We start from the raw sequence: 25,513 nt of genomic DNA, 5'->3' as shown, positions 1-25,513 counted from the left end.
CCTTTGCCCCTCCTCAATCTTCTGTGTGTTCCATGGGCTTTATTCATGTCTTCATATATCAGTTTTTATTGCTCTCACCGTAAAAGGGTTGCTGAGAGGGTTTATCCCTCATACAACACAATTCCTTCCTATGAGCTTTATGAATGATTATCTCCCGAGCAACTGCTCTGGTTTTATCTTATAGGGGAATTTTAAACAAATACAGCTGCCTGGGTTCCCCATCCCCAGGCCACATCTATCAGATTGTTTGGGATTGGGTCGAGGTCCACTGATTGAACATATTATGTTTTCCTCTTTGAGGTGGTTACTAGAAAGCCAAGAACCAAGTCCTAGCTCACCTCTGCAAGGAAGTAGGACCTCGAGCTGTATTTCACCTCCTGCCCTTATTTCCCCTTCAACCCTTATTTTTAATTGTACATCACCTCGCTTTTTGACATGCATTTTTGTAGGTCACGTAAATTAATTTTGCAGTCACTAGAGTACAAATATAAATGATGATGATGATTTTGATGACAACAGATTTACTCTGGGAAAATCAGAATAGTTGATTATTGACAGCTGCCTAAGTATGAGCCAATCACAAAACAGGATAAAATCAAATTGAATGTCCTGAAGAAAAATCCTCTTCAAATCCAGGGACACCGATCACCTTAGAACAATTCCAGCACCATGTCAATCTAAGTGCAACTCGTATGTGGCCATTCATCTGATGGCTTCATCTTACTTGGACCTTTCTTCGATTCTAGCTTTATCAAGGAATTTGAAAATCTGACTGTTAAGAAAAGTGTATTAAATGAAATCTTGTAAAACAAATAAATCCCTTTGTTTATTTGAAGCTGCTGACATATATATATAAATATCCAGTGTCTAATTCTACTCCTCAGTTCTCGTTATTTTGGTGACTTCTTGCTCAGCTGTCCTGAACTAGGTAATGACCCGAAAGTGCATTAAACACATATGCCAGGTACAGCTGCGCACTTTTCAATTTTCCCATTTGCTGGCCTTCGCCCCGAAAGCAGGCATAGGGGCCATGGCTGTGAAATGGCTTTTTGTCCTCACATTTGAGGCAATTCGAGGCCCCAAAATGGCAAAACGGAGAAAAGTGGCCGGGAAAAGAGGGCCTGGCAAGATTCCCTTAGTTTCCAGACGGCCTCTTGCCAATGCCCCAGATGGTGAGGGCTGAGGGCAGGCCCCTCAGGTGGGGGCCCATATGCCTGGGCCTCCTGCTCCGGCCCTGACAGCTTCGTGTGCCCAGCACCTCCTTAAAAACTGATTATCTGCCTTGTCTCCTTTGTGAACTGGCTCATTACCATTTCATTATGTTGTGGTAATTCTTACCCTGCGCAATGAATATTGACTTCATGCTTGCTTTTCTAACTGAATTACAGGGGGGCAGTCTGAGGGCCTGCATTGCTTGCCCAGCTCCAGCCGCCCTGGCAGCCACTTGAATAGTCTCAAAGAAAAGCTGTTTGCTTGAGCATTTAGGGATAACAGAGAGCTGTCACAGGCTGCTACAGTGATTTATTAAAAGACAAGGAAATGGGAGAAAAGACCCTTACTTATTTCTTGCACCAGCTGCCTGCTCGCTTTCTTTCATTCTCTCTGTCTCCTCTCTTTCTTTCTTTATTTTTCCTCCCCCTTTCTTCCTTGCTTTTTTCTTTCTCTTTCTTCCTCTCTGACTATCCCTCCCTCCTTGCCTTTCTCTCTCTCTCTCTTTCTCTGCCTCCTCTTTCTTCTTATTTATCAAATGAGAGGGGAAGAAATACTGCTGTGTTTTAGGTAGATGCTTGAGGGACTTTGTGCCTGTTTCCTATACCTAAATGCAACACCCCAATAAAGGTAGTTGAGTCCCTACATTTATCATTTGAAGGCTAAGAGATGAGATTGAAGTCTTGCAGACGTGCATGTACACACACACACACACGCACGCGCACACACACAGAGCAAATGGTGCTCAGCTGTCCTAAAAAGAGGAAACTCTGCTCAGGAAAGTAAGGTAGGTTGCCCTCTCCTTTTCACCACCCCTCCACTTCAGCCACACTCCAGGGTCCTGACTGCCTGAGGCCCTACCCTGGCTCAGTGCCAGTCTTCTGCAGAGGCCACTCAGCACTCTTCGGCCTGGGCCTCTCTCAGGAGCCTGTTGCCTGGAGGGTCTTCCCTTCTCCCTGTGTTTCTTCACAGGCCTGGATTCAGCCCCACTGTGTCTCCGATGGCTCCTTTGATATGAGGACATCTGAGAGATACAAATGGGGCTGGTGTGAGGGCCGATTTTCCCAAGTTAAGGTACATCTTGGTTGACCACAAAATAAACTACCAGACGACTGAGCAAGCTGTTTCACAGGGCCACTGGGATAGGAAGGAAATGGAAAGCATGCTGGGTGACCCTGAGCATGCTGGCCACTTGTGAGCAATCATGGGGGTGGTTAGCTGTTCAAAATTAAGCCACAAGGACTTTGTTTTAGGACCTTGTCTGAGATTCAGGAACATGGGCCTTTTCTCTGTGGCTTCTAGGAGCTTTCTAGACATGCTATTTTCTTGGAATCCACGTACAGTCTCTCTGCTTTGCTTCTGGAGCTTATTTCTACAGCACCTACTCCTTACCCTGCCAGCTCATTGTTTGCTCTCTGTCCTCTGCTGTGCCCCCACCTTTCTCTTTGCTGTTCCCAAATGCCTTTGGTCCCTCTTATCTCCCTCCATGAGGCTCTAATTAGCCTCCTCACAACCCCATTAATCAGCGGCCCCAACTCCTCTGGTTTGCTTCCTCTTGGAGGCCGCAGACTCACCTTTCCCTTCCCAGATGACAAATCAGCCATTAATCTTGGTCTGAAAAACATTTATTGGCTGACTTCCTTCAGTAGCTTCTGAACTGTTTGCAAATAAAGAGGAGGGATTTTTGGTGACCTCAAGAGAGATAGGAACTCACAGGTGGATTTATTCTCAGGTTTGATTTTTTTCTTTCTTCTTTTTTTTTTTTTCATGAAAAGGGTAAATACACAACTCTGCCTCTCAATGCTTGTGATTTTTTCTCATTTTTGAAAAGTTTTAGTACCTTCTGTTGGGCTGTAGTGCATTTATTTGTATGGGTCAGACTAGTTTGTTGCTATTTATTAATGAAGACAGGATGACCTGTGGGAGTATTGGAGGGGTGACTTGACTGCGTGCTCAGTGACTCTGAATAGTTTAAACAGGGTGCCGCCATGATGTTTTTACGGTCAACAGACAGTAGGTGTAGAAGAGTAGTCTAAAAGTTTAGGAAGTGGGGTGTTTTCAGCCTCTTTTTCAGTCTTTTGTTTTCTCCTGCCTGATCTACAGAAGATATAACTCTCTAGCCTCCCTTCTTAGGTTCCAAGAGGTTGGGTCATCTCATGGTCAAGATTCAGTCTCTGTGAAGAGGGTTAAATTTATCAACTGAAGGGTGTCTTTAAGGATGTAGAAAATAAAGCTGGAAAGCTCATTAGAGGATAGAAAGAGAGTCTCTGCAAAGGGAGGACCAAATTTTCAAATGTTATGAGTTAGAGGTGGACTGTGAGTAAGATATGTGGTATTGGGTCCTTCAGTCCTATCTCTGCTTTAACACAAAGGAATATGTGATGTGAGCATTTTGAGTATCGGGCCAGGGCAGTGGGGGAGATGTTTTCATGATCCTCAGGCCCTAAATCACATTTCCTTTGTGATTTACAGAAAAGATGAATGAGGCTTCGTATCTTCAGTGCAATGGACAATCTTAAAACTTGAAGACTTTAGGACACAATTTACATCAAAATGGTGATATTGAAGTTTGTAGTCTTGATGTTCATTGTCTGGTGACAGCCACATTTATTCCTCCCTCCCGCTCCCATCCCAAAAGTTAATTTAGACTGAGGATTACCAATTCAACTTATTTTTAGAAAAATACTTTTTATTCACTAGAGGTTAAAAAAAGTAGGCCACATACGTGCTGTAAAATGTGTCCAACAGCTTTGTCCTTTCCTCCCCACGCTCTTTGACCTTATCAGAAAGACGGTGTCTCCTCCGTCACTGGAACGTCCTGGAGGATTGGAGTATCGTCATTTTTATCTTTAGTTATCATCTCCCTCCCCAGGCTCAACTATTTTTTCCCAGATATTTCAATTGCTGTACAAATTACTTACAGTGAAATGCATGAATCTTTAGTGTGAATTCAATCATTTTTGACAAATTCATACACATGTAACCCACAGAACATTTCCATTACTCTAGAAAGTTCCTTTGGGCTCCTTATCAGACAGTCCTCGCCCCCTTGCCAAAACCAACTATTTTGATTTCTATCATTGTAAATTCATTTTGCTTGTTTTAGAACTTCATACATGCCCCCTTGCCAAAACCAACTATTTTGATTTCTATCACTTTAATGTAAATTCATTTTGCTTGTTTTAGAACTTCATAAATTTGGAATCACACAGTACATATTCTTTTGTGTCTGACTTTCTTTACTCAACATACTACATTTGAGGTTGATCCATTGACTGATAACTGCCAAGGTTGGGCAGATGACCTTGACCAATCCACAGACTTTTTACTCCCATAAAAAGGTAATTGCTACCAGGTTTCATCCAGCATATCCAGGATAGCTATACTATCAGTGCTCACTTTGAACAAGTACCTGAAGATGAAAGAAACTGCTTGCCTAGGGTGTGTGTGTGTGTGTGTGTGTGTGTGTGTGTGTGAGCGTGTGCACGCATGTGCACACACGTGTAGTGGGGTGGCGGCTGGGGCACAATGCTTTCTTCCTAGTACTTGGAAAATATTTTTCATTGGAAGAATTTTTGCATATAGCCTGAGGGCTCTTGAAACAATTCTGCAACTATTGTACTTCAGGAGGGTGTTCTTTGTTGAGGAGGCTTCTGTGGGGTAGCTAAGACCCTAATCCCTTGTGCAGAATATACCTTCTGTGTGACTTGCAAATGAACCCAGCCTGTTGAAAATGAAGAGATACCCTGACTGTGGTATTTGTTGTCCTCTCACAGGGCCTGGGGTGCAAGCCCTAGCCTTGGAGGATTTTCTAGACATGCTGTGTCTATGTGTTCTCTTCCTTCCCTAATCCCAAACAGTTTAGGTTTGGCTGGCCTTGGTCACACATTCAGTTAATTTATAGGGTGGATATTGTACCAGTGTAGCTCCTTGGGGCTACCTTAGACACAGGCCAGAAAGTCACCTTAGTACTTACTTAATTTATCTCCTTTTGCCAGTGGTGCACTGTTAATGATTAATGTTCTGTCCTTCATAATTGAAGATAATCATACTGCCCCAGAGGTTTTATTTTAAGTTTATAGTTTCCTTTAGCAATGTTTATTGATTTGTGCTGTTAGATTCTCTCATTTGATTCTTACATATCACAGAATTTTATAGCATTGAGTACTTTTTGGGACCATTTTTTAAAATAAAGAAAATGAAAACACATGTCAGAGAGTTTCAATGACTCATGAAAGCCACTCCAATAATTGGTGTCATTGGCTAGATGGCTGAGGTGGAAGATTTCTGCCTTCTAGAACAACATTTAGATATATAATCTTGGTGCAAATATGAAAGCCAGGAGGGCTATGTATTATAGTAATTGTATTACAGTCCCACTGATAATATGTGGTCACTACATTCTTCATAAATGGGTGACATTTGAAGCAGAGGATTTTGTATCTCAGTTGGGTCACTTGATGAAAAGATAATTTAACATGTCATAACAATTATATGTATATGTATACATAATATATATACATATACATATATATAGTAACAATTAGCTATATTGTTTGACATTGATAAAATTTCTGTGGTCAAGAAATTTGGGAGTCATCTGTAATTCAGTTTGAACATATTATTTCTTGCTTTTGGCCTTTAGTATTTGATAACCCCAAACTTGTATTCCTTAGCATTTAATCTTCAGGCAAAAGAGAAAAGAGGGAGGTAACCCCCATCTTGCCTCAGGGTCTCAGGAGACCCTCCTGTTGATGTCTGTGGGAGCTGAACATGTGTATCTGAGGGGAGGATATGAATCTGCTGGCTATAGAAAAAATCGACCTTGACTGTGAAATAGAGAGTTAAAAAACTGCTTTACCCAAGGGCCTGAAGCTAATGATTCCAAAGTGTTGACTATGGTATCAGAGTAAACAATAGCAGGCTTTCATAGTGTTTACTTAACTCTGCAACTTACAAAGGAATTGCATGGGCTTCTATCCACACCACATTGCTGGCTTGTATCACAACCATTTCGTTTTGAAGACACTTAAGTGATTTTGACCTTTGGTTTAGGTTGTGGGTCAGCACAGAAGGAAGTTTTCTATAAACCTCATGATGTTTGTCTCAAATTGGAACAGAGTCAAGGGACTGGATAGACGTGTCAAACAGGAGGAGCATGTGCCGTAAACTTGTCAGATGTTCACACTCCTTATTTTGTTTAATCAAAACCATGGCAGATGCTGGGAGGTGTTTAACTGCGGTTTAAATCATTCCCGCCAACATGTTCTATTCAAATTTGCCCTTCTATTGCGTTTTCATAAGTAGTATTAGGTGTACTGGTCTTACACCCAAGGACTGCTGTGGAATTTCTCAAATGGACAATTTTTCTGAAATTTCATAAAACAAGATAATTTTGAACTAATTGCACATGGTATCATTTTCAAAGAGGCTGCTACTATGTTGAAATAAAATTAGCCACATGGACTCTGCCAAGAACTAATACATGAAAACTGATAGAAAATTAGCATACTGAGTGTGATGGATATTATTATTATTATTCATTTCTCCAAATTCTTTTTGAGATGTAAATATGTAAAATATACATTCGTTTAATCAACCCAATTTTACTAATGTAGAAACCAAAGTTCAAGGGATTCAAGCAATATAGATAAAGTCACCCAGTTATAGAACTGGGACTAAATCCTAAGCTTCTCTATTCTTATTCCTGGCCTTTTGTCAATTGGCCACAATGTTTAGGGCAGCACGCTAGCCTCAAGCGAATGGCCAAACCTGATTACTCTGAGCAAAATGGCAGCTATCCTTTTAGCCTCTCCATTGCCTTTGAGTCTTGTCACCATCATTTAGGTTTATTCCCAGCCCCACCTCATTCTGTCATCACACATACACCCAGTAGATGCCAAGCCATTGACATATTCTACTTTTATTGACCCCTTCTTTCAATAAGATTTACCTATGCTGTGTCCTGTTTCCCTAAACCAACCTTGATGGATTGATAAGTGAAAAAGAGATAACAACAGGGGTTGTCATGGCATCATGGATATCTGAGCCCCTCTTGGAGAGCAGAGGCCTTTTTTTTTCATGCGTCGGGTCAAAGCAAGCTCATTGGATGCATCTTAAAAAGTCAAGACTGTCTGGTATGGATAGTTGAATAAATGAGTGAACAAATCAGTAAATCGAGTCCAATATATTTATTCTTAAGTGAGAAACTAAGGCCCAGAGAACTGGAATAATTTGAAGTCCCAGCAGCAGACCAGAGACTAAAGCCAATGCAGAGGTCACCAATATTTTGGCACCAGCGACTGGTCCTCCTATCAGAATGTAATGCCTTATGATCTGAGGTGGAGCTGAGGTGATGATACTAATGCTGGGGAGTGGCTGTAAATACAGATGAAAATTTGCTTGCTTGCCCGTCACTCACCTCCTGCTGTGCGGCTTGGTTCCTAACAGCCACTTACCAGTACCAGTCCACAGCCTGGGGGTTGGGGATCCCTGGTCTTGAGGCCACTCTTGCTACTATTTCACATTAATCTCCTTCAGAGTCAGTTCATGCCCTGTATTAGGAAACCTTCCGGAGAAAGTTTCAACTCCCTACCTCCCTTTGACCCATTACTCCCTCTGTACATCTTAACACTTGATTCCACTGAATACAGTACTTTTCAACATTCCATTTTGCGTTATTCCCTTTCGAGCTCAGTGCCTGGTTTGTTGAGAAGTGAAATGCAAACGTATTCCAATCTTTAATACACAGGAGTCTCACCTCCTGAACAAGAAGGTAAACACCTGCCTCCTATTTTTGTTGTGTTTATGCAATTTATAAATGTGCCACAGGCACATAGTAGGTTTACAATAAAGGTTATTTAAATATAATTAAATTTCCTGGTAGCTGAGCAGCTAGACAGACTGGTGGATAGATATAAATTAGCAAAGCAGATTTAAACCATGTGTTGATCATTGGAAAGTCGTTTCATTTTTCGCCAAGATAAATGCTTTTTTAATGTGTAAAGAAATCTATAATTTTCTGTGCTTTGAATTAAAGCTCCTACTTCCCAGGTTTCCTGCCTGCTTCTGGCTGCTCTTAATGAGCTAATTTACCCCACCGAGGTGAGAGATTTCCTCTTGGGAAAGGGTTTAGATGTGCCTCTCTCACATCCAGGGCCCCAGAGTGTTTCCTTACAGGGCTTTAAACACGCAGAACGTATTTAAGAGAGAAGCCAAGAAACAAATCTGTTATTTTAGCTTTATTCCCCCTTTGATCACACTCGCTGGAGTGGCAGGCCTGGAGACTGTTTGGAGAAGGGCTGGGTCTCTTTAGGAAGCCCAGTTCAGGGGGACCCACCCAGCTCGACACAATGAAGATAAAGTTGTCAAGCCTTTGAGGTGGCTGTGAAGATTTATTCTTCCTGGGCAAATTGGTAAGACATTTATATTTTTAAAAAACACTTTGATGAACTCGATAAGGAAGCCCTAGTTTGAATGTGGAAAAACATGTTAGAGCTTTTTCCATTGCTGAACTGGGTTCTCAACATTTATTGAGAAGCTTGACCTGTGGAAATGAACTTTCCCTTCAAATTAATGACAAGGCCATAAAGGGGACCATTTGGGAATTACAGAACACATGCTTACACTGTCTTAGAATAAAGCCTCCACGAAGCACAAGATCTCAGAAACTTGTAGATCTTGACATCTTCTCCACACAGTTCTCACTCTTCAGCTGCCCACCAGTCTTCTGATTGCTTTGTTATGGTTACGTTACTTACATTGCTAAATAAGTATGGTTCCATTATGCCTACCTGCTGAAGCAATGGAAGATGCAAACAATGGAAATAGTTTCTGTCTTTCCTAAGTTCAAATATTGTTTGTTAAGGAAGAAGTGTCACACAGCATTCTAAGTGTGTCAGTCACATTTAGGTCTAGAGAGATCTAGGAAAGAGAATGGAAACTGGTGTGAAATATCTTTCTCATATAGTCCGGAAAGCCTTTTAAGCCAGGAATATCTGCCAATATCACTGAGGTGGTACTCTTAATATCCTTGAGTTATACAGACCGTTATGGATGGCTCTTGAAAGGACATGAGCTCCAGACCGCTCCCCTCACCCCGCACAAAAAAAGCATGGACACTTATCAACTGGAAGTGGCAGAAATTCTACAATCATTGGGGGATTTTCTTTAGATAATCAGAAAACTGTCCTTCAATTCTGTTACTGGGACAGATGGAACCAGATTTGAATTCCTTTGTGGGTACTTATTTATTTTCTGTGTCACTTCAGGTGTATTCTTAATTCTCCTTGCTTAATTAGCTTAACTGTAAAATCAGGGTAATTGCATTTTGCTGGTTGGAGTCATTCAGGTAGTAAGGATCAAAGGCAGGCTCAGGTTACACTGGAGATCAGGGATTACTAAAGAGACACAGCTCTTAAGGAAATGTGGCAAATGATCACCATGCAGGATACAGCAGCCCCTTCATAAGAGGCCCTGCCGTGTTCACGAAATAGTTTCTTTTCATCTCCTCTTCTCTCTGTATGCCTGTCTCCCTTCTGCCTTCACGGCTTTTTCTTCTCTTCTACTCTTTCTATCACTCTCTCTCCCTGTCCTTGTCTTACATACAAAGCTCACCAATAGAGGATCTCATTGAATAGAGAGGTTACCATCCAATAGGGAATCCCTATTGGATGGTTCTCAGTCCAGGTTTTTTCAGAGCTGGCTCCACCTATGGGTGGTTGCTTTTGGCTCAGGATCTAATCCCTGGAAAATCTGCAGTAGCCAGGGCATCAGGATCATGTGACATCAAACATGGCTATTTTTTTTTTTTTCTGTAGGGGGACTGTGCTTGATAATCTCTATTTGCCCCTCCAAATCCATTCTCCATTCTTCTCTGCCTTGCTATGTGTCCTGGGGACTGACCTCTATAAACTATATTGCCTGTGCTCTATTGGGTTTAGCTAATGGGAAGCATTGGAAGAAGGTCAGAAGATGGAAGAGAGAAAAGTTGGGGTATTGATTCTTCCTCGCCCCCTGCAACCCATCACCTGGCTATGGTTTTGGCAGTGCCCTGCCTCTGTCCATCAGCCCCTCTTACCATAGCTACCACTCCCTCTAGCATTTGAGTAACAGTGCTCTTCTCCCACCTGCAGGGTAATGGCTTCTCACTTTTGCTGTATCCTTGGGGCTTCACCATCTCTGGTTGGTTCTCTTAACTCTAATCATAGTTTTGCAAATAGTTCCTTCATCTAACACCCATCAAAGAACCTTCTGCGTGGGCCAGGTCTTACTCGTTGGAACCTTGGTAATACAGGGATTGCAGGTATGATAGAGCTAAACATATCACATGCTGACCAGGACAAATACTCAACTTCAGGGATAGTTTTAAGAATGAAATGGGTTTATGTTCCTAAGGGCCAAGTGCATTATGAGACTCAATAATTTGAAGCTCCTACGTTAATACTTTTGCCGTGTTTGTGGGAAGGAACTAAGCAATATGATGTGGCTAGGAGACATAAGGTCTCCTCACATATCCCATCTAGTGTCTTCAATAACCTAAAAGTGGTCACTTCCAAGATAATGGGAATGATGTTAACAGACTTATCAGTGGCACTGTGTTGAATTTTCTGTAGCAAATTCAGAAAGATGGGAATGTGTGATATTATTGAAGGGTGTGATATGGGGCACCTGTTGTTATTACATTATTAAAGCAACATAATAGAGTGGGTCTGAGCAGAGGTATGAGAAAGGCAAGAATGGTAACTTAAAGTGTGAAGAAATAAAGAATGGCATGGCTTTTATTGGACTGCTGCTGCTCTCCCTTTGCGATAAAAAGGTTTGGGCAACCAAGAGCCTGAGACAGAATATCAGGAAAAAGGACATTTACAGTTAATTAGAAGAAAATCCCAAAGTGGTAGACATAGAGGGATTCTCAGATGTAGCATATTTCAAGTGTCTACTTGTACAGATAAACTAAGGCCTAGAAGGCTTAATGCCAAGGTCAGGATGACAAATGTGTGGAACATACTTGACCACTAGTTCTCCCATGTCCTTGATAGACAATTGATCATGGTACTGGTTCCATGCAGCCCAAACAAGACCTCAGATTCCTTCACTCAGTGTTCTAGGCAGGTACTACCCAGAAATGTACTTGTCATCCCCTGGAATAGAAGCTATCTGTCACTCTCAGCCCCAAGGTTTAGTGATTACAACTGTTGTTAGTGACAGCGGAACACTTGTGATTTTGCCTTTTAAATCTTGAGTTTTCAAGTTTCATAATTGCACAGATTAGCTGAAATATAGCTTTTTATGATACATGTAATTCATATTAAGCCGCGGCAGCAAGCGTGAGGAAAGGGGGTTGGATTCTTAAAAGTACATTCAGCATTTGTCATCCAGTCTGAAAGTTACCCTGGCTTATGATTTCTTTCTTTTTCTTCTTTTTGCCACCTTCCTTTGGTCTATTTATCCACCAGTTAAGACCACCTCTGTAAGGCCAGTTAGAGGAAATGCAAATCAATCTCTTTTTCTTCTTGTTTGGCTAAAATGTTTGGGTGGCCCAAAGTTTCTAGACTATTTACTTCCAGTTTTATTCGTTGTCATTTATCTCCCACTCTGGTGAAAGACAGCATTGGTTTTAGCAAACAACTGTACTTATTTACTCATGTTGTACGTCATTCGGCCATTTGAAAAACATGGAGATTTACAAAAAACATCTCTTTTGATTCACCAAAGAGGTATTTTTTTATTTCTTTTTCTCTCAGTGACCTATAAGGTTGAACCATGTGAACTTGTCAATAGTCAACTGTTTTTAAACTCTCAAAAATGGCAATTTCACATATGTAGTCAAAAACTTGTCACTTGCACCTTTGCCCTCTTGTATAGAAATCCCTGAAAATATAAGTCCGCAAATGGTAGATTTTAGTAATTAGCAATTTTGAGAGTAATTATGTGACATACAGTAATGACCAAAGATATCTGTTGTCATTAGGTCAGTATCAGATCCAGAGAAGGCAGCCCCACCAAGCTCAATAGTCTGGTTCATGCTGCTCAAATGTAATAAGACTCCGAAAGTGCAGATGCACCAGACAACTCCAGGAGGCACTACTCACATTCCATTTAATGTGTTTGATGGTAAAGGAAGCAGAACATCTTTTTCTTCCTATAAGTAACTAATCTATATATAACTATTAGAAACATGGGCCCCACAGACTTAAATAGTTAAGTTGATGCTGGCCAGATTCTCTATGGAGCCTCTTATATTAACAAGAAAGATAAAATGTATGAGGAAGATTCAAGAGTCCCAAACTGTCTGCCTGTGGGCTACATAAGCCTTATCAAAGGGTTTCATTTGGAGTTTTGTCTAAATCCTACCCGCTTTGTGCATTCCCATTATGTGCTTGCATCCTGTGAAGGTGGATGCCATTTGACTCTTAATTTAGAGGTTCCAGAGAAAACAATAATCCAGTAGTTAGAAACTTGGGCTCTGGCCTCTGGAGTTACAAAAACAAGGTTCTTAATCCAATTTTACTTCCTCTAGGGGTATGCGTAAGTAATTAACTTTGTCCTTCATAGCCTCAGTTTTTCCAACTATGCAATGGTGATAGCAACTGAACATACTTCATAGCTTATTAGCTAATACATGTAAAGTGCTTCATGAGAGATACCTGGTACTCAAACATGTTAATAGTACAATGTGTCCTCACTTAACGTCATCGGTAGGTTCCGTGACTTTAAGTGAAATGATGCATATACAGTGAAATGACGTTGAACAAAACAATGTTAATTGAAGATCCACTGTAGTTGTTATTGGTATAATACTTCCCCCAACACAGTTTGCAAAGTAGGGTACACATGGTGCTCTTTTACCTGCTAGGCGCACCTATGCCAGCTTCTGCCAGTATCTTGAACCTGTTACCGTCAGAAAGTCGCCTCTGGGCACGCGGAGCTGCCTCACCCACACTGAGAGTCTTGAGGGCCTAGGAGTTGACATTCTCTGCCAGCCCCAGCCTGACCATCTGTAGATGGTCATCTGTAGATGGTCATCTTTAGTCAGGGGTGAGACTAGGAAAGCATAGCATCTTTGCCTCAATGCGGGATGAACTCCGAGGTATAGTTTTTGCTCTAGAGCTCCCCATGGGATCAGGCAGAGGCTGAAAATTTGTGGGAAATTTCAACCTTGCTCAACGTCTTTCCCTTTCAATCCTGGCCTGACTGACTGCAGGCAAGTATTATGTTTCACCAGTACAAACCCTTTAATGTAGGAATTCCATTTTACAGATGTGGGAATGGAGGCTCAAGGAAACCACCTGAATTTCCAAAGCTCACTCAGTTAGTAGCTAACAGCACCTGGACTCCTGCCTCCAGTTGCTCTGTTCTGGTAGGTGCACCTGTCTCCAAATCATTTATCTCCATTTCTCCCAGTTATTAAGAATAAGAGGCTAGAGTGAAAGGCCTTATGAGGCATTTGGTATTGAGGAGGAGAGGAAAAACTTGAAGTAGGTTAAAGAAAAGGGCCCTGAATCTTATCACAAAGACTGGATCCTGTTGCTTTTGAAACCACATAGCAGAGAGAGATTCTCTGATAGCAGCAAGAAAGTCCTGGGAGGGAACCTGAGGGCTATTGTATTTCTCTGTGCAGGGTACTCTGCAGCCTGCTGGATGCTGGCATCGGCTTGCTCTGTGCTTAAACTGCTTATTAAAGTCTAGACGCAACATAAAAGCATGTAAATTGGTTCCAGCCATCTCTAGTAAAAACTTCAACTGGAGCTGGGAAGTGATTGGAGCATCTCTTGGTGTAATTAAAATTGACTCTTAAAGTTTCTTTAGCTTAATTGGTAACACTTTCTTTGGAAGTTGGTGAAAGCGTCTTGCTGAGAAGGTTAAATGCATTTCTGTGTATAAGATCAGAATTCAAATATAGTTTTATGGACACATTTACAGTTATGTTCTACCCGGGTGGTCTTTTTTTTTCCCCCCTCTATCTTTTCTATTTAAGATTTATGTTGTCATTCACCACAGTCTAAATGTGTTTTGATAAAAGGAAAAAAAAAATGAACCGTTGCTGACGCATTTCAAACAGAGAGTTGGTAATATTTTGAAGCTTTCAGTAAATTGAACGGCAGTTTGGCTTACCCCAAACTCCTTTCTCTCAAGCCCTTCACTCTGGAGTATAGCACTTCAACTTTGTTTGTTATTGTGGGGACCAAAAAATAATAATACTTTTTTTTCCACCTTCTAAGTTCTTTTAGCTGGACTAATAATCAAATTAACAGAGATAGATCAACAGGAGAAAATAAAAATTTTAATACATGGGTAAGGGGAATTCAGATAAAAAAAATTTCAAAGTCAACGAGGCAAAACTGGGTACATATGACATTTTGGATGAAGGAAAAAAAAGGGGCAGGGTAGATTTTAGATTTCAGAAGTGAGAACGAGCGACTTACAGATAGTTGAGGAAGAGAATTTTTGCTAAGAATGGCAAGAAAATTTTTGCTAAGCAATTCAGATACAATGATACACAGAGGGAATCTAGCAAACATGCTCCTGCTTTGAGTCTTTCTGTCTAATGCTAAGGTGATTATGTTATGGTTCCCTTCCTGAAGCAGGTTTTTTTCATCTGAATCTCTTAGGCAGGAAAGTGGGCGGGGTAAAAGGTTCTTTCTGAGTCTTTTGTTTTTTAATAAACAGCTTAAAAGTCAATATCCCAAAAGGCAGCTTTAGGTTGGCAAACTTTGGTCCTCTTCATTATCCAGAAATTGAAAGTAGCTACTACTGCCTAGCTGGGTCCAAAGGGAGAAAGCCAGCAATTTCTAAAATGGTCATGTCCTTGCTGTGGCCAAACCCATTGAACCCCATTAAGAGAATGCATGTGTTTATGCACAAGAGTGTGTTTACATGCGCTGGGACTTTTCTCCCTCAGTGTGTCTTCTTGAGGGTCCTGGCAGTGTAGTAACAGGTTCTGATAGTCAAAAAGCCTATGCTTTTAAATTTTTGGAGAGTGATCAGAGATGAAAGTCCCAATTCCTTGTATCAAGCTTAATTTAGACTTGAGGGAAATCCTGCTTGCTTTTATATTCGTGAGCATTTAGTCTTGATGATTTCCAGGGCCTTGACTCAATTCTGGGTTTAAGATTCATCACTATGGAGTGGAGGGTCCAGCCACCTTCAAATCAACCCCAACATTATTTCTCTATGTATGTATATAGTGGTGGTAGAGGGGTTTGCAAAAACAAAATTTAGAGGACCGTAACAGAAATAAAATCACTCTGGTCCTCGGATCTGAATGCAAGAACGGTTTATATTTTTGTGTTTTGCCTAACATATGTTCATAGGTAGACATATTTTTATACAGTTTTAGTCTTCACCATATAGATGCACTTTTAAAACCAATAATTTAAAAAAATAAATAATAAAAGTTAAAATTTCTTCTTAGGTATATGCTTGTAGAACATTAAAAATATAATAGAAAAATATTATACCATTACATCAAAGACAATGCCTGTTAACAACTTAGCGTTTATTTCTTCAAACTTCTATACATGCATTGCTGTTCTTCCTACATAATTTGATCATATTACATATATTATTTTGTATTCTGCTTTTTTACTTCATATGATATTAAGCATCTATATTTTTGTAAATCTTTGAGAAATGGTTTTATAATATAGTGCATTAATGGGCTGTAATTTTGTTTGTCATTCTCTTATTAGAAAATAATGTTTCCTATTTTTTTGCTATTTATGATGCTGTAAATAGGCATGATAATTATAAAATCAGATTTTTTTCTGTGTCCAGAATATTTCTTTAATACAGATTCCCAAATATGAAACTGCCTGATCAAAGAAACTATAAGAATGTAGGGCTCTTGATAATATTGTCAAATGGCTTTCTAAAACATTGTATCAATTTATAGTCTCACTCAGCTCTAATATAAGTGATGCCTTCCATATTTCATGTGTCAGCCCAGGTTGTCTCCACATCACTTCTCTGCATATTTATCCTTTAAGGTCCAAGTTGCACATAACCTTCTCTTCCAGTTCTTGGTCTTCTTCTTCTATTGCTTTTTCCTGTTTAATAACGCCAAAGCTCTGTGCTTGATCAGAGAGAGAATCCTTCTCAGGACCTGGAGGAGAATTTTTGAGGGGAGTTCTTAAGGAAGTTTTTTCTTGTAAAACGATTAAAGCTATCGAAGTGCATCTGATGAGCAGAAAACAGTGTAGATGGATAAAGGAATTCCGAGCTGAAAGAATAGTGAGAAGAACCATTTGTTGTGTTTTCTTAGCCTTTTGCAGACATTTAAGGGTATATGCTTGTCTCTTCGTGTGTGTGTACGTGCATCAGCCTAGATTCTACTGAAAAGCAGAGCTCGAGGCAAAGATTTGGGTGTAGGTAGGTTATTTTAGGAAATGAGCCCAGGGAGCAGGAATAGACCAGGAAGAGTGAAACAAGGAGGGGAGGAAAGTCAATGGGAGGGTGCATTATTGAGCTGATTCTTGCTGTGGGCAACTGGGGTTCAGTCCAGACTCAACAGAAGCCATGTATATTTGTCTCCTGAGAAGAAAGGAATATTTATTCACTGGTTCCCATGCCTCATTGACAAGGATGCCCTATGGCTTGCTAATTCCCTCACATATCCAGGCTTGCACATATACCAGAATGGCTGGTTGTGTTCCTGCTGGCATCCCTCATGACTGTGGCAGAAAAAGCCCTAGGACATAAAGTGAGAGGTATGCAATGCAATTAAGGTGAGGTGCCATCAGATTATGTCCATACATCTTGTTGCTGCAGCAATGTTGTAGTGAAAGATGAAGAGACTGTAGGTGAGGAACAAGAGGGACCAGATACAGTGTGTGTGTATTGTAATTTCATACATGCTTTCCCTCGTTTAGTTTGGTTAACTTGGCACCTGAGTAGATGCAGCACCAATTTACTCTAAACCCGATTTTTTATTTTTGAACCCAGACCCTCACTTTTTTCCAGTGGAATTATCCTCCATTCACATCTCCCACCTCTGCTATCCTCCAGGCCTGACTCATTAAGACATTGCATTTCCCCAACCAGGGATGGGCATATGATACAGTCAGAGTCAAGGAGATCCAATCAAGGCTTTTCTGGGACTGTTGGAGAAAGACACCCTCTCTTTTTTGCTGGAAGGATGTTAAAACTGTAGCTTCCAGCATACCACTCAAAACTAGAAAAAAGAAACAAAGTAGAAAGCAGGTCAAAGATCCAAGGAGAAACCAGGTGCTGATGCGATGGCATTATTTGAATTCTTGGATTCAACTACCCATGGAATTTTTTAGTACATTAGCCATTTGCATACCTGTTTTTGTCAAAGCCAGTTTAACATGTGGTTTTCGTCACTTACAACCAAAAGAGACCAGTAGATCTTTAAATTTACCTTCATTTAAGGTCATTTTTACTTTTTAACTTCATTCATTCATTCATTCATTCATTCAAGTAATATTTATTAGTGCCTACTCTGTGCCTGTACTGCGAAAAAGTTCAGCTACCAGTTGTGTGGAGAAGGAAGATATAAATTAAAGCTCAAGTCTTCTGTAAACCCTGGAATATAGAACGTACTACTTTCAGGTAGATATGGCTATGAGTGATAGCTGAATTGTCAGAACTCACAAAGCAAATTTTTTGATTTTCAAAATAACCCAAGAGGTTCAGAGAATCAGGGTTAAGGGAAACGCCGTGTGTGTGTGTGTGTGTGTGTGTGTGTTGGGATACCTTTTATTGAAAAGATATGATGATGGTAGCATCTGTATAGTACCTAGAAATGGTTACCATATGTAATCTTTATTACTTTATGAATCAGTTACCCATTGCCACAATAATGCACCATAATGAGTAACCATGGAGCCTGAAATGCATATGGCAATAAATATTTTTGTTCACAAATCTGTGGTTTGGCTGGGTGGTTCTGCTGATCTGAGCTGGGCTTGGTCAGGCTCATTCCTATATCTATTATCAGTTTTGATTCAGTTGAGTAGCCTTGCTGATCTTGGCTGGACTCCCTCACATGTCTACAATCTTCACTGGTACAAGTAACATCTGTTCCATATGTCTGTCCCTTAAGCAATCTAGTCCGGGCATGCTCACATATAAAATAGAAGAGCAAGAGACTAAGTGGAAACATGCAAGTGCATTTCAAGCCCCAGCTCACATCACCTCTGCTGATATTTAATTGACCAAAACAAATCACATGGCTGAATCTAGAGACAAGAGGCAGGCACTGCACTCTTATACAGCCAACAGCAGAGATCCAGGGAATGGCGTAGAATTGAGGCCATTTTTACAACCTGTCTACCACACTTGGTTAGCTTATATATAGTTCATTAAAATAAATATACATATAATTGGTTTGGTTTGTTGGAGCGTAGACTATGGAGTCCCTTAGATCTCTGATTAATAAAGCTCTTCACAGATGAGTCTTGGTTAAGTCAGCTTTCTTTCAGACACATAGGACTTCCTTTTCTCCATAGAAAGAACCCAATATTTTGAGTCTTTTTTTATATATTAAAAAGAAAAATGCAAAAAAAAAAAGAAAAGAAAGAAAAAAGAAAAAAAAAGAAAAATGCTTCTTGGACTCAGAATGTCTTGCCTTCTTTTATGGAGCTTAAATTTCCTAAGCTGGAAGTATGTGTATGTCCTTTTTTTTTTTTTTTTTTTTTTTTTTTGCCAAGGTCGGCTCTGGGCCTATGGTTTCCACTGTCTTCTTAAAAGAAAAAATGACAACAATAAAATTCCTAGGGCACTATACTATGCCCTTCTTTCATATTTTATGTAGCTTTTTATAAAGCCCCGATTGCTTTGGGTTTAAGTGGACCAGAAGAATTATTGCAATTGACTTTTTAAAGAATCTATTATAATTTTACTTTTGGTTTTCTGATATTATGAATTTGTGCAACATTTGGTCTTTCTAATCACTGGAAGTTTTATTAAAAACAATTTCACAATTTTTTTGCTCCCTGTCCTTTATTATAGGATTACAACACTGAAGGGCGGTTGGGGTGAAAACACTGAGTAGGTCCCTACATCTAGCTACCATTTTGGTTAGCTACAGGGACTCAGAAAGTGGGTAGTCTAAATTTGAAACCAGGCTTTTCTGCTTATTAGCTGGATGGCTCGAGCCAGGTTATCTAATTACTTTTGGCCTCAGTTTTTTATTCTGTAAAATGGTGTCATAATACCTACTTCACAGCATTGTGAAGGGGTTAAATGAGATAATGCATTTGAAGCCTTTTGCTCAATGCTTGAGAGATAGTGCGTGCCCAATAAATGGGGGTGATTCTTATCTTACCTGTGAACTTCTCGCTCCTTCACAGCAGTTAACAACATTCTTGAGCTCTGGCTTCCTGTCCTGAAGACCCTCACTCAGAATGGTGATGGCAGCTTAGAAACAATTTATGTAAGACCTTCCCAAGGAAGACCCAGGCCTGCGATGGTTCTAGGAATGACTCCAGCAAGTGGGACATAGCAAGAGAAAGTATATGGAGGCACAGCTTTGTCCCAGTTTTTGTGGGGGTTTCATGTGTCTGTTCCCATCAGCGTCCAGATGTTCTTCTATCTCAAACCTCTTATTTGCCTGTTTCAGGCCCCTACCTTCTTTAAGGGGGGCCCTTCACTCTCCAACAAGTCTTTGTGAAGATCCAAATGTGAGAACCAGTGGTTCTCAAATTTGGCTGTATGAGAGAATCGTTTACAAAACAAAAAAATACTGATGCCCTGGCCCTACCCCCACAGATTTACCTCATCTAGAGTGGGACTCAGGCATCAGCATTTTTAAAAAGTTCCCCATGTGATATTAATGTGCAGCTAGGTTGAGAACCACTGAGCCAACCTATCTCAGGGCTTCTATGCAAGATTTCTGACTCAGTCTACTTTTATTATGATCCTACTTGTCATTTGATTGCTCCAGCTTGCAAACATTCCTTTTGGAAGAGATGTTTGTTTTCTCAATAGGTATGCAACAAGAAAAATTCTACCTTACATCTAGGCAGTGATTTATACTCTTCCACAAAATTTCACATTTGATACGAGAGGTCTTGCAATACAGTGAAAGGTCCCAATTCAGGACTTGAAAATTCTGGGTTGAAGTTTTACTTACATTACTTATTAGTTGTTGCGATTTTGGCCATAGCTCTTAAATTCTCTGATACTTTGTTTGTTCTCTCTAAAGAATTCCACTGTGGATAGGATAGCAGTGATGTGTATTTCTTCCAGGCCCTTGAAAGCTCCCAGGAGCATCTCTGTTGGGTTTCCATGTCTGTTCTTTCCACCAAGGAAGCTGTGTGTTTGAAGGCAGTGAAGGAACAAGATAGGAGTCTAAGTCTCTGAGTGAGGGTTTGAAGAAAAGCTACCTGATCAAAAATACCTGCGTTGAACAATTATATGAGCAAGAACAAAACAAAACAACCCCCCAACTCTGCTATTTTATTAAGCCTTGAGATTTTAAAAGTTTGCTTTTTTTTTTTTTTTAATCACTTTTAACTTTGGAGGAATAGGAATAGTATTGGTGGTTTGGTGGGGTGGTACCTCTCGCATCCAGAGTTCACAGTGGAATCAGCTGAAACCATAACCTTCCTAAACTCCTTCCTCTGCCCTACGCTGTGTTCTGTGTCCTCACTTTCTTATAGATTTCACCTGAGAGTCCTCCCTTATGAATCACATGCACAAGAATCCCCATCTCAGGTTCTGCTCCACGGGGTCCCAATCTAAGTCATCCTCTCACTAAAATGTGAGCTCCTAAGGGCAGAAATGTACTTTGTTTCATTTTCCACTACATTTCTAGTTATCCAATGAATGAATGTATAAGTGCCTTATGTGTGTAAGTCACTAGACACTTTGGATAAATATAAGGAAACTTAAGTCATGGATTTGACTCTATGTTTTCTCAAGTCTTATCTAAAGGCATTCTTTTCTGTGAACCTTAAAAGAATGTAGACAATACCATATATTTTTCATCACTTTTTTCTTAATGGACAACAATAAAAGGATACTACCATTATATTTTGCCTTTATTCTTAACTTAGAGTGTGATTTAATTGTGGAAATGAATTTTAAGACAATTTTCTTTGCCTCGATCAGTTGTTTTATATGCTTATTTTTTTTCTTTGAAAAGTGGACATCTGAGAGAATGGCTTTTTTTGAAGAAAACTTGAAAAGTTTTATATAAATTATAAAAGTTAGCCTGGCTGTAGAAGCAAGGAACATATCCACTTTAGAGACCTTTTAAATCCAAACATAATTCCTTTAAAGAACACTGTAGTAGACATTGTGGCCTTTGCTTTGGAAGGCCTGCTTCTGGCACAGGGAAATGGGGGCTTCTCAGTTGAACAGTGGGAGAGAAATGGTGATGAGCGTGCAAAAAGAGATTGCTTTAAGCGTATTGGCTTTTCTTTTTGTATCAGCAACGTGATCCTATTATTTTGAAGCAATGAGGTCATTTAAGTGTGCCTGGCTGGAGGTTTGCTATTTTCCTCTATTCTTTCCTTTAAATCTTTTTTGTCAACCATGTTCTCCTCAACTAGCAGAGCAGCTGTCTGGGTAGTTATAATCCCATTAAAAAGGCCTCTATTATGTCAATATTATATTTATAGAGAAATTAGTCACCTGGGGTTGTTGGGTTATTCTTCTGTTTAGACATATTGTACCCCAGAAAAGCATGACTTTCCTCTTCATGTTAGATAAGGCCTGCTGCCTTGTCACAGTACCATATTGGCTGAAACTGATTAGCAATTAACATGGAATATGCCAATATGCTTTCCTCCGTTTGCAAAGCCCCCTTAATCTTTGCCACTGATCATATTCCTCTCAAGCTTTTTTGATAAAGCTGAGATTGTAGATGTGCCTGGATGTATCGGGCTTATAGTATTAAGTGAAAATATGACAGGCATTAAATGACCATCTTGATGGAAAAAGTGGGGAATCTAACCACAAAGACTTTGTAAACCTGTTAAAGTGCATTTGAGCAGTGCTCTAAAATTAGTAGTACATCTCCCCTCAAGATTCTATTCTTTTTTTAAAACAGATTTTACATTCTTACCATCTGAGTTCAGGTCTAACTATATTCTCCTAAGAGGAAGAGAAAAGACAACGGGCTGAATTGCACTAAAAAATTATATCAGATTATTTAACTATGCCATTAGTGGGTTAAAGTTTAGTTTGTGGAAACTCATCATATTTTGCAAACCATAAAACATAGGGCACTTTTTAGCAGACTTTACAATAAAAGAGGGTGATAGTGAAGTCAACCTCTATATGATGGCATGTGCTTTGTCCTAATTTTGTTTATTTTCCAGAACATGAAAGATTGATTTTTGAGACATTAAAAGGATAACTCTTCAAGGGTGACCCCAAGGGCTCTCACTGTAATTCCTCAGTAGTTGAGGACTCTTGGAAATGCCCAGATGCAGAAAGAAGGGGGTCATCTATTGGCTAGGTGGTGCTTGCTCTCAGAATGCTGTTGGGAAGTTGCAAAAAAGGTGCAAAGAAAGGCAAACTTCTGAGTATCAGCTGTTGTTATCAACTTTCAATACCATGTAAGCTTTTAGGAAAACCTTAATCAAATTTGTAGAGCAACCATGGGATTTAAATAAAGGGGTATAAAGCAGATGAGTGAAAACAGCAATATTCAGATAGCGTAGCTGAAATTTCCTCAGCTGTTTGGAATTATTTAACATAAAATTCAAAGTGAAATTTAGAGAAGCAAGAAGGCTAGGCCAGCTCTGTAAATCTGCAAGTCAGATGTTCTAAAAGTCCCCTTGATCTTGCTCTCTGGCTCCTCCCACTTTTCTTCTAGAAAAGTTTTCTCACGGATCTTCTTTATATTCTCCGCCCCCCTCCCCCACCTTGTTTGGAGATCTTCTCTATACTGATAATATGCTCCTCTCTACCTTGCTGTATAGGTGTTTACATTTAGAAAATTGAGAATGGGGGGACCAAGGCATAGGGCTCCTTAGAAAACAAATCACATGGGTTTAGGAAAACTGGATAATTCATGTGCTTGCATGAATTCTGCATTTTAACAAAATAGCAAACACAAGTCATATTCATTAGAGAAACAACTTGCAGTGCTTCAGTGCCCCCCACATGATCATATTTACTTTCAAGGTCCCTAAGACTCAAGTTGTCCATTTCCCACATAGCTGGTACATGGATATACGACAGTATATTCTATTTTGATCTTAACTGCATCCTCATCAGGTTTACTTCTCCCTGTGACCTCAGGGAAATTCTCTGAGAGTGGAATACTCTAGAGCAGTGCTGTCCAATAGAACTTTTTGTGATGAAGGAGATGTTCTCTGCACAATCCTGGTTAGTAGACACTAGCCACCTAGGACTATGGAGCATTCGAAATGTGGTTAGTGTGACTGAAGGACTAAATCTTTAATTTCATTAAGTTTCAGCTCAAATCTAAATAGCCTCATGTGGCTAGCAGCTACTGTATTGGACAACCCTAGTGAAGTAGAAAGCTCTTCTAGTAGCCAGGATGGGGAAAGATTGTAAACAACACATCCTGAGATAATATATGATGTAGTGATTGAAATATTTGACTTGAGCCAGAGTGGGTGGATTCGAAACCACCTCTGCTTTTCTGAGCAATGAAGTTGTGGTGGTAACTTAATTTCTCTGCATCTTAGTTTTCTTATCTGTATATTGGAATATAGAACAATAACAATACCTACCGCATATTGTTTGTGTAGCAATTTATTGACTAATTCACAGAAAACAATTAGAATAGTGCCTGGCATATAGAAAACCAACTTTAAAGTTGACAGTACCAGTGGCAAGAGTCCTGATACTACTTCTGCAACCAATGAAATATATTGGGAGGATTAAATAAAATATTCAACTATTCATAGGTACTCAGTCATGAGAGTTTTCATCTCTCCTCTCCTTTCCTTTCAGTGCTATTAGTTAATTAATTCATATATGCATCTAACAAATAAGACTGCTCTGTGCCAGTTTTGTCCTGTTATTGTTACCTGTCATTGTGTCAGCTCTGACTCTCGACTCCTTACTCCTTTGTGAACAAGCTCAGGATAGCATGCTGGGGGATGGAGACCAGAGGCACATGGACCAGAGCCAAGTCAGCCCCACTAAGACCATCCTAGACCAGCTAGTGCCCACATAGCTGATCACAGTTGCATGAGCAAGCACAGCTAGGCACAGTGAAATGGACTAATGTTTTAAGCCACTGAGTTTGGGGGAGATTTGTGTGCAGCTATTACTCACTAATAGATAGATAGTATAATTAATGTGGCAGCAATCACCATATAGTCATAGAGATACATACTGGGCCTCAGAGGAGCCTCCCTAATGGGAGATATTGCTGAGCTATGGCCTGAAAGATGATGGAAGGAGATGTTTCAGGCAGAGGGAAGAACATGAGAAACCTGGAACATGAAGCTCCAAAATTCATTTTTTCTACCTGCTGTCAGGGATACATAAATATAAATATTCTTTTGCTTAGAGAGCTTCTTATGTAGCTGTGACATCAAGATTAACACAGAAATAAAGAAGTCAATTATTACACAAAATGAACTATATTAACTGCTGAATTTGTTCAGACCCTGGTGCAAGAAGTGGGAAGAGCACAGAGTGAGATCAATGAAGACTAAAAAACAGCAAAGAAGACTTCTTAAAGGTAAGCTAATCATGATGATACTTAAGGAATGGGCAAGACATGGCTAGGAGTACAGAAGAGAGGAAAATGTTGCTGGAACCATTTGGGGCATTTTGTGGAAGGGCCTTCTTGGTCATTCTTGCCCACTGAACACCTACTGTGTACTAAGCCTTGTGGGAACTACGGGAGAAGAAAAAGAAACAGGAAATATTATCCGGTCTTCATGAAATTGAGAGTTATGCTTGCCTTTGGGGTATCAAGGTCGTTATAAGTTCCATCTTGGCTTTTGCACAACATAAGGTCGGCCTATCATTTCTTTCCATTTGTATTTTTGGAGATGTTACTTTGTGGCAGGGTGCAGGAAGAGCCATGAAATTGTAGATCAATGCATATACTTTCAGATGTTCTCCATAGCAGCAAGGGGTTTGATTGCCAGTTTTCCCAGAAGATGCTGTCTCCTGACCATTTTTCAGAGATTGAGGAATTCCATCTCTCAGTCCCTTGAAATGTGGATTTTATGCTGCTCTGATGATCAGAGCCCCAGTACATTGGCACCTATCGAGAGCTTTATCTTCTCTCCTTCAGGTTTTACTGAGCCTCTTTGGAATTTTGAGGCTTATAAGGTGTTTTCTTAGCCAGAAGTCTTTGTAAAACTTGATTGTCAGAAATAAACAAGAGCAACCC

General features: G+C 40.0%; 1 long non-coding RNA gene across 1 annotated transcript in view; it reads left to right on the top strand.

Annotated features, from left to right (window-relative positions):
• LOC112470957 overlaps positions 1-24,850 on the top strand; it is an 86,738-nt gene extending 61,888 nt beyond the window's left edge. Inside the window, exon 3 of the long non-coding RNA XR_003043095.1 lies at positions 24,774-24,850. This is a non-coding gene — a long non-coding RNA (uncharacterized LOC112470957). The remainder of the gene's footprint in view (positions 1-24,773) is intronic.
• The last annotated feature ends 663 nt before the right edge of the window (positions 24,851-25,513 follow it).

This window comes from Pteropus alecto, unplaced genomic scaffold (genome assembly GCF_000325575.1).
Source record: "Pteropus alecto unplaced genomic scaffold, ASM32557v1 scaffold45, whole genome shotgun sequence".
Classification (NCBI taxonomy): Eukaryota; Metazoa; Chordata; class Mammalia; order Chiroptera; family Pteropodidae; genus Pteropus; species Pteropus alecto.
Note: the sequence above shows the minus strand (reverse complement) of the source record. Positions and strands in the feature narration are given on the sequence as shown.